This window comes from Thunnus albacares, chromosome 13 (assembly GCF_914725855.1).
Source record: "Thunnus albacares chromosome 13, fThuAlb1.1, whole genome shotgun sequence".
NCBI classification, from domain to species: Eukaryota; Metazoa; Chordata; class Actinopteri; order Scombriformes; family Scombridae; genus Thunnus; species Thunnus albacares.
Window position 1 is genome coordinate 6768989 of NC_058118.1, and position 13678 is coordinate 6782666.

Below are 13678 nucleotides of genomic sequence, written 5' to 3' on the forward strand. Positions count from 1 at the left end.
CTGCAGGAGGGGAGGAGGAAGGGAGGGGGGGGGGGGGGGGGGGGGTGACGGTTGTATGGTTGCAGCCTCATCTGTGAGGTAGGGTGGGGAAGGATGCATGAAGGGTGAGAGGACCAGCGTTAAGACAGATTTAGAGTCCACGATGTTCATGCACTTCCTTATCACTGTATGTTCTTGGATTTTTAGCATCACTGGCAAGAGTTCATCCCTGTTTCTAACTCTGCCTGCAGAGCTGAAGATTTCTTTTCCACACGGTGATGGCAAAGAGGATCATATGATGAGTGCTTAATGGCCCTGCAGTTACAACTGAACTATATCACTGCCTCTCCCTGATGAATGAGGCGTTCATAGGGCAGTAAGTTGTTATTACTGCAGTATTAGTCCTTTGATCTTCCAGCAGTTTGAACCCTGGAGTTTTTTAGAGGGGTGGCTCGTCAAAATAGCTTTGCAAATGGGATCGGGCCTGGTCTTGCCCCAGCTAAGGGGAGAGGAGGCCCGGAGGTGTGCAGAGGCACCAGGAAAACCTGACTACAGAGGCATCACACTGGAGTCTCATGGACCTTTAGTTCCTAGTGTGTGAATGGATCAAAGACATAATTTATTACCTTATATTTATAACTAATCCGTCGCATTCTTGTTCGGTTCCCTTAAGCAAGGAGATTCATGATTCTTGTGCCTACTGTAAAGGGTTTTATTGAAAAGGAGAAAAAACACAGTTTTATCTTCACTGACTGCATCAACATTCAGACCCTGAATGTGAAGGTGCTGCTGTTAAATCCGTGCTCAGGAGCCGCAATAAAACACGAGATGTCATTCTCAGCCAGGACATTCCTCTATTAATGACAAAGGCGAATGGTAAGCCTCGTGGTGAAACATGAAGAAGGAGCTGAGAAGCAGGGTATATGCGGGTCTTGAAAAAGTCTTAAAAACCACCGAATTCAGTTCCCTCAAGAAAAGGCTTTAGAATATATTACAAGGCTTAAATTTCATTCAGAAAGGTCTTGAATATGTTCTCTTGCCTGCTGTAGACAGTAACATTAGTTATAACTTTTTTTTGTGTGTGTTTGTGGGCTGTCGGGAGACTTTACACATCTATAAACTACAAATGAGACTGGTGTGACAGTGGATTGTGCTGAAGGAAGCTGTGCGATCCTTTTTTCGTGGAGTTTCAGTAAACACCATCAGACCTGTAGCAAACACTATCGCTGATACTAGCTACAGTAGCTCGCTAGTTCATCTTTTCATGAGGGCAAGTGTCAATTTTGGTGAAAACTTAAATGAACTTTTGTAGATGTTTAATCCATCCATCAATTTTATGCCACTTCTCTGGTTCCAGATCATGTTAAATGATCAATGACATTACCAGTATATTATTGTACAGGTAGGAAATAGTGACAAAAAAGTGATTTAATGTCAATAAACTCATGCACTTAATCAGTAATTGCAGGCCTCATTGTCCTTACTGGTTTTCCATCAGTCTTTGACCGGCATGACGGTGAGAAAGGTATTAAATTGCATTCTATGTGGTATTAAAAAGGTCTTACGTGTCATTCAGTGAACACTGCAGAAACCCTTAGAAGGGAAGAGGAGGCAGGAGAGAGTCAGAGAGGTGAATGGGTTGATTCAGAGGAGTGGCAGCCGAGGCCAGAGGGCAACCCGCGCCGGTCCTGTCTGTCTACTGTTTCAAGGTCAGGTCTACCAGGTCAGAAACAGGACCGTTGACAGGAAAATTTGTTGCTTTGATTTGACTCTTTCCTCCCCTCCCTCGCCTAGTTCACGTCTTTCTCCTCCTTTTGTCGTCAGCCTCTCTCTCTCTCTCTCTCTCCGCTGCTCCCATTCCCCCCCTGTTTACCTACCTAATTCTCTTTCCACCCTCCCATCCTGCATCGGTTCATCTGGCACATCCCAGTTCTCATTGTGCAGGCTGAGCCGCTGGCCCTCTTTAAGATCTGCATTAGAATGTTGTTTTTATATAGCAGCAAGCGGAGGCATGTGGAGTCTCTTTTGAACTGCTCGGCAAACAGATGGAGGTTTTCACGCTGCCTTTATGAGATTAAGTGAAACATTCCCATAAAAAAGACATTTCCCCATGTCCCTTCACCCTTCACTTCTCTGTTTCTCTCTTGTCTTTCTTTCTGTCTCCTTCTCTCTCTTCATTGCTGTCTCATTTATTGTCTTGCACTTTCTCTCTCTCTCTCTTTTTTTTTTTTTTTATTTGGCCTGCCTCAGGCTTGGGCAAGGGCACGCTGCTGCTGAAAGTGAAGTGGAAAGTAGACAGGTTTGTATTACCAATAACTACTTCCCCAGGCAAGCAAGCTAGCATTAAGCATCTCCCAGAGTTTAGAGCAAACCAGCAAACAGGTCTTGTGAGTCTCGACACTGCAGGCGAAGGGAGCGAGTTCATGTTTCTCCTTTGCAGTATGAACCTGTTTAACTCTGACTCAGGTAGGTTTGTGCCAAGTGCCCCCCTCTCTGGCTTTTAACAGGGGTTTGACAAAAAAGATTCACAGTGCAGACAGTGTGGCTCTATGGATACAATGAGACTATTTAGACTCAGATTTGCAAGGCGTAAATGCCTAATAGCTATTGGGCATGGCTAATTTGAGACTTTGTGATCTGTTTTTTTTTTTTTTTGACCCACATTTTGCAAGAAATGTATTATTCTACTAGCCTAGGTAAGATTATTGACAAGTCAAAAAGTCAAAGTTTGGGCCCTGGGCTATACTGGTGTACATGTGAACTGTACTGACTCACTTTCTGGTTGTGAGTAAACATCAGATATTGAATCCTGTATCCTGTGATTATGTTTGAATAGGAATACTCATTTACAGCACATGTACAGCCTGCAGAAACTAAATTTGCAACATATTTTTAGCCACGTAGCGGAATGGCTCTAGGGATGCCAGACAGTTGGTCCGCACTTTGATGGATTGACATTAAATTTTGTACAGATATTCATGTTCCCCGGAGGATGAATCCCAGCCAGATTGTGATGATCCCCTGACTTTTCCTCTAGCGCTATCATGAGGTTGACATTTGTGGTTTTGAGTGAAATATCCTCACAACTATTGAATGGAGTGGCATTGAATTTAGTACAGACATTTACATTCCCTTCAGGATGATTTCTAATCACAAATTTTTATTTGTCCAACATTTTTTTTATGACCAAATACCTGTAAAACTAATGGCATTCCCATCAGCCTCAGCTGCATTTTGTGTTTAGGGCCAATAAGCAAAAGTTAGCATGCTAACATGCTAAAACTAAGGTGGTGAACGTGACAAACATTAAAATGCTAAACATTGTTTGTCATTATGAGCATATTAGCGTACTGACTGTAGGATTTAGCTCAAAGCCCTGCTGTTTCTTTAAGTACAGCAACACAGAGCTGGTTGCATAGCTGTAGACGCCAAGTCTTGCTTTTACTCAACTGTAATTGAAATGTACAGCATATATGGTGAAGTAAGCCAAAATATCCACTTACTGTTCCTAAAGATGAAGAATGAACATCCATGCTGATTTTTATGTTGACTGGGATTTAGTTCTTAAGCCTGTTAATTGCAAACAATAGCCAGTCATCCAGCAAGCCTGGAAGTAGTTGACATTGAAATATATCCAATAAATGATTTACATGCTTATCCATACTTACTTCATTTGTTAAATTATTTCAACATCTGTACTGTAATTTTAACTGGGGATTTGTCACATCCTCTTAAAATCAGCTTTTTCACTTCTGGCAGAATGAATATCATGAATGTCAAAGATGTGGCTTCTCTTATTTTCATAAACAAACGTCCCATTCACTTAACTGAAATGAGATTTGATATACAGCAGCACTGTTCATTTTTTTAACTTTATTTGTGTCTTAGTGTACTACATTTATTACAGACAGTGTGTGTGTTCAGTTGTCCCTGTACTGCTGTGTGTGTGTGTGTGTGTGTGTGTGTGTGTGTGTTTGCTCTGCAGAAAGACACGGCTTACTGCATGGCCTGTTCCAAGAATGAATTCCTGGAGGCTTACAAGAGCTGTTGAATGAGATGGAGGGCTCAGGCCAGGAATGATGGGAGGGAGGGAGAGGAGGGAGGCTGCTCTACACTGTAGGAGGGGTGTCGGGCTCTCACTTACAGGCCTGATTAAATAACAGGATGCTTTATGAAAACAAGAACATTATCTGCCTCTTAAAAGGCCGGGAAAGGCCCTCTAATTGGCTTCCCCTGAGTCTCTGCGTTGCCACCCGTCGGTAAGAGAAAAAATCCTCTGCCATGCCCCAGCCACAAACTTAGAGAAACCATGCAGGACACTTTCTCTCCCTCCACCAGTTATACTCTCATCAGCACTATAGGAATGTATCAACATAGCGATACAGAGCCTACAAAACGGGTGTCTTTTCCCACTCAAAGGAGTATTATTCTCCCTGAATCTCTTGATTGAGTGCAATACAAACAATAAAGCGATAGTGGCTCCTCTGTGGGATCGGACAGTTTCTCATGTGGCAACTTTCACAGCTGAGGTTTTCAAAAAGGCCCTCTAGATGTTTGGAGAAGTGAGAAGAAAGCGTCAGAGGTAGGGTTTGGTATGTTTGTGTTCCCCGAGAGATCAGAGGAGTCCGTACATCCAGGGATCTAACTCTCCCTCATTACATCTCTCTCCCTGCAATGTAACCCAGGTGGTTTACTTAATTATACTTATTATAGTCAAGTACCGCTATAATTAAAGTATATCATGATAGTTACAGCTGTAATTAATTTTAGAACTATTTCGTATGCTTATACAGCTTTAGGAAATTATAGTGATTGTTCATAGTAGCAGTAGTCAGTGTTGTGAATGCAACGTTGGACTGAAAATGTCAAAAATATATTATTATTCACTGTCATAGTAGTGACAGATTTTGGCGTGAATTGCTCACACTGTTATAACCAGTGTTTATTCAGGACAGAGCCGTTGGATTAGAAGCAACAACTTTCATACTTTTTGCCTTTTCATGCATCAAAATCATAACCAAAGTTCTGTGGTATCACACTTTGCTGTTACTTTCCTCCCTTTTCCTAAAGTTGAGCAGATAGTATCTTCAACATAAGCTTCCTCAGTAAAATTACACACAGTATACAAAAAGTAGAACATAAAAAAGTGCAGAAAATGATAAATTTTACCTTTAATTTATAAAAACTACCCATAAAAAATAAAGATTGTGAAAATCAAATGTGAACTTTTTATTTGCATGTTGTACATGCTCACACATTTACTGTACATACATTTTCAAATCATGCACAGCATATGATTTTGTAATTATTTTCATGTTTTTAATATTATCTTTTTAAAGCCACTTCAGTATGTGCAGAATTGTGTAGAAAAGTTCTGATTTTGTTGCACTCAGTATTTGTATCGTAGAAAAGATGCTGTGGCGGATATCAATGCACATAGCATGTATGATGTTTTTCATTATTACTAATTTCATACTGCATATTCCATAGCTGCTCAGTGTGGTATATATTTTAGCCTGGAAAGCAAGAAATACTAGCACTGGTTGATTGGGTGGAACCACCGTGCTCTGGTCTAGCTTGGTTTTAAAGAACAGACATTTTCAGGAATAAGCATATTTGTTTTCTTGCTGAGATTTAGATAAGAAGATCAATACCATTCTCATATCTCATATCCATACAAATTTAAGCTAAAGCAAAGAGACAGTTATCTTAGATTAGCATAAAAACTGGGAGCAGAGGCAAACAGTAAAAAAAAACTATCTACCACGACCTCTAAAGCTCACTAATTAACACTTTATATCTTATTTGTTTAATCTGTGCAAAAAACAGAGTAAAATTGACAAGTTGCGGTTTGATGTTGGACTATTTATATATATAGTACAAAAATATATGTAGTGACGCCCTTCTTGTCGTCACTGTGAAGTTGCCAATCAACCAGCTAAGACTCCAGGAAGTAACTGCTTCCTGCCAAGGAATAGTCCCACACATAACCTGCTGCACAATCTGTTGCCTTTACACTTCTGTTCTTGTTTGCATCAAATGATATTAAACAATATCTCATGTGTTAATTAGGGAGCTTTACAGGTGCTGGCAGATTTTTTTTGTCTTTGAACAGAGCCTGGTTAGCTGTTTCTCCCTGTTTCCAGTCTTTATGCTAAGCTAAGCTAACTGGCTGCTGGCTGTAGCTTCATATTTAATGTACAGACATGATCGGAGTGGCATCGATCTCCTCTCAGCAGGCACATGTCCCACTATGTTGCACTATTCCTTAGCATCTAGTGGCTTTTAAACTGAAGTCCTCTTGACTTTTTTCTTCTTCTCATCATGTTGACTGGCTGTTAACCCCCTGCACACTCTCAGTGTTCGGGCACTGGGCTCGCCGCGTTTCAAGAGTGAAATTTGAGGTCACATGGTGGCGTGTGTGGGATGAAGTCAAGCCTTTCGGCTCGATCGTCACGGTTGTCACTGTCGGCCACATCAGTCTCATCTGCCCCCCAGGCTGCAGGCACTCGCCGTCTGGCTCTTTGATGTTTCGAGGATGTGTTTAGCAAGCGATAGTGTATCAGATGACATTGGTCTTTCTCTGTCACCTTGTGCTTTGCATTTCAAATCTGTGTCACTGTGCAGCCAGCGCCTGCTAACGAGAGGGGGCGAGAGACAGGGGAAGTGCAGAGAGAAAGAGAGAAGGGCGGGCTGAGCTTCAACACTGTGAGTTCTCTAAATGACCTCTCTTACCTCCAGACAGGCAGATCAGGTTCATAACTTTTTCCAGTGTCTCTGCACGAGAAAGGTGGCCAAGCCCAGGTTCTGGATTTAGTCTTTCTGCATATGTGTGTGTGTGTGTGTGTGTGTGTGTGTGTATGTATGTGTATGTGTATGTTTGTGTGTGTGTGTGTGTGTGTGTATGTGTATGTTTGTGTGTGTGTGTGTGTGTGTGTGTGTGTGCGTGCACAGGGATGAATGGGTGGTAGAAGTAGTAGGGAGGAGGAGGAGGAGTGTATGATTCAGGCCCACCCCCTCAGGCTCAATACTTTTCTTGAGAGCGTAGAATCTGCTCACCTGCCCTGACATGCCAGCCGGGCCCCTCCTCTTCATGGTCGCCCCCCTCCAGCGGCCCCACATCAAAGTATCCCTGTGAGTAATGGATACCCTGCAGGGCCACACCCTTCCCTCCTCCAACTAACTCAAATGCTGCTCAGCCGGTGGCGAGCACCCGGCAATCACACAGCACACACACATGCAGCAATTATCCACGCACAATTAGACTTAAATACACACCTTCAACCCTAGGTAAATAATATTTAAGGCAAATGCTGTGTAGTTCTGGTTGTTTTTGGTGGTATTTAATTTACTATTTCAACATTTATATGAGTGTACTGGGAAAGAAAGAAAAAATTAATAGGAGTATACATTAGTCACTTTCCTGTATCTTATCTTATTTTGCTCAGTGTGTTCTTAAATTAATTGTCTGATAATTATTAGTTAGAATCGAATTCTGACAAACACAAATAGGAAGGTGTGGTGGACTATGGATGTTCGTTGAATGATTTTTGAACAAATCGAGGGCCCATTTTTTAGTTAGATGCGATATTTGTAAATAATAATGAAAATAGAATAATAATTCTTTCCACCATCCATAACTGGGAAAGTAATAATATTAGTTAGACAAGCTGCTGTGTTGATGTTGGTCAACTTACCTGTGCTGACCGACATCACATACAGATGCATTCAATCAGGTTAAATTGATGAAAACAAACCAAAATCCTCTATTTGTCCACAGTCATTCATTCCAGTTGTCAGTTTAACATGCACTATGTTAAGTGAGTTGGTTTTATTTTATTGGCTGTTTATTTGCATACACATTATTTATATATAAAGGTTTTATTTATACATTAAAAAAATATTTCAATTCCTAAATTATTACATACACAGCTGATGTACTCATGTTTATTTGTGGAACTTTTTCAGCTGAGCAAATGCGAGGGCATCTATGTGCAGTGATTTTGTACACAGTATTTATCACCTACCAGGCTATCACCATATCTAAAACCATGCAGCTAGCATAGCTAAAAACACTGAGAAAGAGCCTCCAATGGAGGAAATAGACTCTGGCTCATTTTTTAGTAATTAGGCTTAGAGAGGTCAACATCGTCAGCATACATGGATAACATTCTCATTACTTATCAGGGAAACTGACCTATGGGCCAACAGTCTGTATGGTTATCCCTTTAATTGACTGGTTTCTGTAAGTCTTGCATCCAGTAGACAAGTAGAGGTGTTTTGTACATTACAGTGGAAACTTAAACACAATGTCCACAACATCAATGCAGGCTGCACCTGCTTCCAGTGCCACTTCACCCTGCTATCACCGCCACCAGCCCCCGCCCCCGTCTGCTCCTCATTTAGCCGTGCGGCGTGTCCCAGTGCCTCAGTAATGGTTCCAGTGTGCCGGGCCGGTCAGGAGAAATGACAGAGCAGAGAGTCGGCCTCAGACCTGTAGGCCCAGAGCTCTGTACTCTGTCATTAGACACTTTAATGCAGCAGCAGCACCGCAGCCTGCTCGCCTCACTCCTCTCCTTCCCTCCCTCTCTGTCCCTCTCTTTTTTCTTACCTCTTTCACTCTCACTCCTTATTCCCACACATATTATTCCACTGTATAATTTACCCATGCACTGAATGATGTGGACAGTCACGCTGGGAAAAGAGACCTACATGGTCCCCACAAGAACCATAAAGTTAGATTGAGGTAAATAGAGTCCGGTGGCATGTTTTAAAGAGGCAGTCAGGGTTATCAGAGAGACCAAGTAACTGCAACATCATCAGGTTTTTGGCTGTAGCGGCATGTAATTAAGAGTAATAAAGATTTTCACAATAACCATGCTCACTAATTATATAAAGTTCAGATTGAAATATCTTACTGGATGCAATGCTAAAAATATCTACCCATAGAGTCATAAAATATTATTGTCTTAAAACAAGCCCATTTTTAAGGGGTGTTCTTTTTTCATCTGATTCCAATCAACATCTACAAAAAAACAAAACAAAAATTTCTGAAACAAAGCTGCAGCTACTTCTGAAACAAGTGAAATGATCTCATTCCTCAGCCAGATGTTTTTGCTGTGTGCTTACTACTGTAGATTATAAGACTTACTTGCTGCCCCTTTAACGCACAGACGTCTTCATCTGTTGTCAAAAGTCAAAGGTTATGAAGCTACTGGGTCACACTTTGACTCTGAATATAGTTCTGTAATCATAGATGTCCAACTAATACAGCAGATGTTTCTCCATGGCAAGACTGAGTGTGCCTGTGTGTGTGTATGCGTGTGTGTGTGTGTGTGTGTTTGTGTGTGTGTGTAATATTCTCATTATTGCCCTTCTCCTTTTCCTCTCCATTACATTGGAGCATGGCTGCAGATGAAGGGAGGTCGCCCGCTGGATTGAACTGGGCCATCCGCACCACATTAAACCCCATGACAAACACCGAGACGTCAACAGGCAAAGAGATGTTGTCAGGCGACGGAAAAACCTTGGCGCGTCCCTACTGTATGTGAAATAAAGACATCAGAGCGTAGTTTGTTCCTGACCTATCGAGAACACACTGTGATACTAGGCCTGGCTCAGAGACCGCGCTTCGCCAGGGATGTAAACAAACGGCGCAGGCTGGCCCCAAGCAGGCCACCCACTGCAGGAGAGGGCAGGTCACTGGCTCGATGTGGTGCTACGCGAGCTGAGCTGCGGTTAATGCTGCAGTTAGTCAAGTGCTGCTCATAGCAAGGTGGATCAAGCATTGATTCTTCATTGGGTTGTTTGTGCGCACCGTGTGTGTGACTCAGTTTTTCTGTCCAAAATGAGCTCTTGTGAGTGCAGTGCAAAAAACCTCAATACATAAACAGGCAAAAGACTTAAAGATTTCTTGTAACTACGACTACCTTAACTCAAATCTAGTTAAAACATTTGATTGATCGCTTATATTTGTCCTACTGTCAGTAAATACTGTGAAAACACCAACAACCAACCAGTGTTGTGTGTGTATGTTCTCTCGTAATGATGAACAGGGACACTGCAGTTTATTTTGAGTTGATCTCACACTCACTGTTCTGTTTCTGCAGATAATCACTATGACACTAAATTTGCAGCTAAAAATAACCTAAAATCCACAGAGCCCGGTTGTGTTAGGAGGTTATTCAGCCTTTTTTAGAAATGAAAGTATGTACTCGTGACCAGTTTTTAAAGCAAAATTTTGACATTTTGGGAATTGCACTTATTTGCCCTCAGTAGTCTTGTCAGTTAGCTTAGCATTAAGAGTGGAAACTGGAGGGGACAGCTAACCTGGCTCTACCTGAAGATAACAAAGTCTCTCTACCAGCACCTGTAGAGCTCACAAACTACAGCTGAATTCATGTCAGAAAACCCCAAGTGAGGCTGTAAGTTATGCATTGTGTGTGTTTCCATGAATGCATACCTGCTTGTGTACCTGTGTGACCTCACGGTGCCTCTTTCTGGCTCCATGCCCTCAGGTGTGTTTATGTTTGTGAAAGCTCCACACTACCTGCTACCTCAGTGCTCCTCACCGTGTAGCCTCATCCGCTACGATTCCACTCCGTTTCACAAAACGCAGCAAAACTTCACCCGCAGCCGCACCCTCCGTCAAAAAAACCCCATCAGTGTTAAAAGTAGAAGCAGACTATTGTGGTGTCTGTGTTGTTTGTTAGCTTTTCAGCGATGACGTCCTCACTGTATAACTCTGTAAACCACAGCCATTTCCGATGCTGCAATTGTTTTTACTCATGCCAAATAGTGTTTAATCACATGTGTCAAGTTGCACCTCATGAGGATGGGTGTTTAGTTAACCACAGTGATGTCTGTTTCAGTTCTGACCATAACAAACTTGGAGATGTTGAAACACTCGCGCTGGCAGTCCTTTTAACTGTCTTGTTAGCGTCAGACTTGTGCTTTTCATTGCACTATGAAAGGTTAAATATATCTCCTATTAATCATGTAATGAGATCTCTCAGGCTGCTTCCGGGTATGTGGCTCAGCGGAGGCGTACGGGTTGGTGACCACACTCTGGTACAACCACTACTAATACTGAGATATAATAAGACCACAGTGGTCATTTGAGGAATATATTATGATATATTCTTGAACTGGCTACTGTTAGTCGGAGCTGTAGGAGGCAATTTGAAACTCCTCAACTGCTCGTGTCTGTCTGTGTGTGTTGGACCACAAAAAGCGGGCTTCCCTGCATTTATTACCACGATTAGAGCATGTATGGGCTCCGTGCCGTGTAGAGAACTTTTGAACCCCAGGTAAAGCAAATTCCCACATGTCAAAGATCCAGCTTTTTTCTTTCTTTTTCTCCTATGTGACCGCACCCCATTTAGGCCCATGCACGTACTACAATTACTGTTCTGATGAAACAGGGGAAAGGCTGTTGCACCAGAGTTGGAAGCCAGATCAAAGGGGATATGTTAATTTTTTATTTGACCTCTTTCTGACCGTCAATACCATAGCTTTTGAATACCGCCAACGGTTCTGTGGGACAATGCTGCTAAATCACAACCGTGCACTTCCATGTGCACACAGACCTGTGGGCATGTAGTGAACATAATGCTTTTTACTTATTTTCTGCAGTGTGCTTTGAAGAAATAAGTGTAGGAGGGGGGTGAGATTCTGACATTTTGTGTATACAAAGGAAATGTCTATTTCTTCCTTGTCATGCATCGACTTTCTCTTTTTGAAGTGTTAAAAAGTGATCTGCTGCCACCGCACCAAGCAGGATTCTCATTAACATGATTAATGGATCTACTGAGTGATGATTTTACCTGACTTTTTTAAAAATGTATATGTGTGTGTGTGTGTGTGTGTGTGTGTGTGTGTGTGTGTGTGTGTGTGTGCATGCGCACATGCTCCTTCCTGCCCTGGGCTGCGAGCAGGAGGCTAGGAATAACTGTTTAGTGTTGTGTTTGACCCGGGTGATTAGGTGTTTAAACTTGTGTCTCCTCCTCATTAAGCGTTGGCAGATGCCAGGCGCTTGAGAGCATGTGATGAGATATTGATGAAAAGGCAGTGATTTGTTTTCTCGCTGTCTTCTGGTGATGCCCGCGAAAGCTTTTTCCGAGCTTTTTGTAGAGTGCTCCGATAGCACAAACAACGTTCAGAGCCAACGCAGAAAACGCCCACACACAGAGAAGGCCTCACACACGGGACAATGTGAGGTCAACCCAGCTCCTGTCATGGAGAAGTGGGTCAGTACCAGTGGTAGTAAGGGTGTAATTTCCACTGGAAGATCTCAGTCCCCTTCACTTTTATAGTTTCAGGTTGATTTTTCTCTGAACATTGTCATCTTACTGTCCTGCTACCGTAATCCAAATGAGAGAAAAGTTGATAAAAATGTTAATATGCTTATCTGAGCATTACCGTGTACACAGCAATAAGCTTAACAAGTGCTTTGCTGACTTTATTTTGGCTGTGCTTCACCCCCCAGGCTACATACAGTCAGCCCTACCTCATTGCTGGAGGTGGTTGGGGTCGTATGCAGCAAAAGCACAGGTGAAACTGATAAACTGATAACATTAACAATGGCTCTGTTCTATTCAAGTATCCAAGGAAACCATACTGGTGAACCATCATGCGCTATAGCAAGGTCATGAATTAATGTTATTAATTACACCTGTGCTATTCCTGCTTTGACATGTCAAAATGTTTGCTGTGAAAAAGGCCTATTCAGAGCTGGAAACAGTACTCTGTTTTTAGTTAGTTAATATTCTCATAAAAGGATGCAGAAATCTTTGTTTTTTGTAGTTAAGTTATAAATACGACATTATCTATCATAAAGTATCAGGTCTCTGAAACATAAGATGTTAAGAAGGGTTAGTGCATTAACAAGAAAGATGATTTAAGGTTCAAGTAGCAACCATCCATATGGAAAACCCAATAACCTATTTTATCATCATTTATATGCATATATATATATTCAAGTACATGAAGGCACACACATTGAATTAGCACCTTCATATCCTCATATCTCATATTTCCTCCCAGCTCACTCTTGATATTTTTAAATGTAAATAAAAATGGGAGGATGTTGTGGATTTAATGACACTCGTAGGTGCTATAATACAACCAGAGTGTGCACATTAGTTAATAAAAGTTCATAATGTAATAATAAGCCAGCGGTTGCTTTATGTAAGTTACTGCCTTTATTGCCTGTACTAGCAGGTAGTACCACTGATGTGCTACCATGTTTGTTTAGAATATCATTCTTTTTTTAACATATGGTTTTAGCTTTAAAATATCACACTGTAAAATGACAGAAATAATAAAACAAATAGAGCTGTAGTCTGGTAGCACATTGTCAGAGCCTAGTTTGAATACAAAATGTCACTTATTTGCATGTTAGCTCTACCGGGATGCCCCACCTGTTTGCTTTCATTCAGCATAACCCCACTTCTTTCCCTTCTATCAAATAATCCTCCACTGTTTCTTTTGTCTGCACTCTCCAGCATTAGATAAAGGATTAGACCAGGCAGCAGATTTGTGCTGCGGCCTTGAGATTCCCACTAACACACTTTCACATAGTGTGTGGGGTTTCCAGAGTCAGGTGGAAAAGGCAGGAGGAGCTGTACTTTGGTCTGTGTTATGAGGACAGACAGTTGTGGCATGACTGCCACCTAGTGACAGTTTAAGACACTGAACT

The 13678-nt window shown here is 41.8% G+C and overlaps 1 protein-coding gene across 3 annotated transcripts in view; it reads left to right on the forward strand.

Annotated features, from left to right (window-relative positions):
• The window catches only part of LOC122995274 (E3 ubiquitin-protein ligase RNF43), an 88970-nt gene that overhangs the window by 68493 nt on the left and 6799 nt on the right, over positions 1-13678 (forward strand). The window lies entirely within an intron of this gene.